Source organism: Podarcis gaigeae (genome assembly GCF_964106915.1).
Source record: "Podarcis gaigeae genome assembly, chromosome: 16".
NCBI lineage: Eukaryota > Metazoa > Chordata > Lepidosauria > Squamata > Lacertidae > Podarcis > Podarcis gaigeae.
Window position 1 is genome coordinate 24,425,396 of NC_139693.1, and position 1,704 is coordinate 24,427,099.

Below are 1,704 nucleotides of genomic sequence, written 5' to 3' on the forward strand. Positions count from 1 at the left end.
AGTCTATAACCTGAAGTGAATGTAACCTGAAGCGTATGTTACCCGAGGTACCACTGTAGCCTAAAACAGCTGGAAGGCACCAGGTTGGAGAAACTGCTGTGTCAGGGGAAGGCAGTTTCTCTTGGGTTCCGTTCATTGCTACCAGTTTTGAAAAAGGATGTAGAGGGGCTCTTGACCTCAGGAACAGATGGGCCATTTTAGTGGGATGCTTTTAAAACTCTGTTGTTTTCTTTTTATCCTGCCCTCCATCATGGAACTGAAGGTGGTGCATATTTATTTATAAAATACATTTATTCTGCAACTGCGTTAAAAATACCAAAGAAGTACAACAAATGCACACACAAAATTACATAAAAAGTGTGATTGCAGATCATCAACCAGCTGTTATAGATGTTTTTCTTAATTTTTAGAATAAGCCTGGCAGCATTAAAAAAAACATGTTTGAAGGCTATTCAGAAGGTGCACCTCCTGAATCTCTTGGAAGAGCATTCCAGAGGCCTGGGGCCAATGACACTAAAGGCTTGGTTTTGTGTCAATGTCAAATGAATCTCACCAATTTGGGGGATGACCTGGGACCTTTTCCTTTTGCAGGGGCCTTGATTTTCTATGAAGGCCTGTGCAGGACTCAAATGAAAGTAACACTGTGCAGCAACCATCATTCATTTCAGGGCTTATGGAAGAAGACCTCGCTCAGGCCCTCTCTTTTCAGGTCCCTGAAGTTGGTGGCAGTGGTGCAATAGGAAGGAGCAAAGTACTTGTGGGCAGGTGTGCGTGTGCAGAACTTCAGGTCTCCACCTACACAGAAATCCCTTTCTACATTGCATTACAGTGGTACCTCGGGTTACATATGCTTCAGGTTACAGACTCTGCTAACCCAGAAATAGTACCTCAGGGTAAGAACTTTGCTTCAGGATGAGAACAGAAATTGTGCTCTGGCGGCGCGGCAGCAGCAGGAGGCCCCATTAGCTAAAGTGGTGCTTCAGGTTAAGAACAGTTTCAGATTAAGAACGGACCTCCAGAACGAATTAAGTTCTTAACCCGAGGGTCAGATGGGAGGTGCGCTTGCAAAATGGTTGTGGTCCCAGGAGAAAGCTGGGTGGAGGTATAAGACCAACAGTACCCCCTTGTGGCGCATTTCTCCCTTTATTTACAGAGTACGTATAGTTGACGCTTGCATCTGCAGACTACAGCCTTATAGCCATAGGCGTAGCCAGGATTTTTGTTGGGAAGCCAAAGATTTCTTTTAGGCGCTTTTTTAAGGAGATCCCGCCCCCTCAAGTTGTCCTTGAGCTTTTTGGGTCGGGGGGGTGTCACAGGTTAAAATACCCCCAAAAGACGACATTACGGGAAGCAAGCTTCCTAGGGCGCGGGAGAGGGCAGGAATCTAGGGGGAAGTAATTGAGTACTTTCAATACTTTTTGCGGATCTGCCCCGCTCCCTTGGCTACGCCCATGCTTACAGCCTTGCTTTCCCTTAATGCTAAAGATTCGGGGGTTGCCGAGGAAAAGCGCTTTGCACGTGTACAAAGGCACCCCTTACCATTAATGCCTGCCCTCCCTTCCCCCGGCCCAATGGTGGGTCCCTGCAACGCGACAGAGACGCACCCCTTCCCGCCGCCTCTTGCAACTTTCCGCCGAGCCGCGTTGTTTGGCGACGGGCACGACTCCCCACCAATAGGAGCGCTCCGGCCGCCCAGCGTTCTAT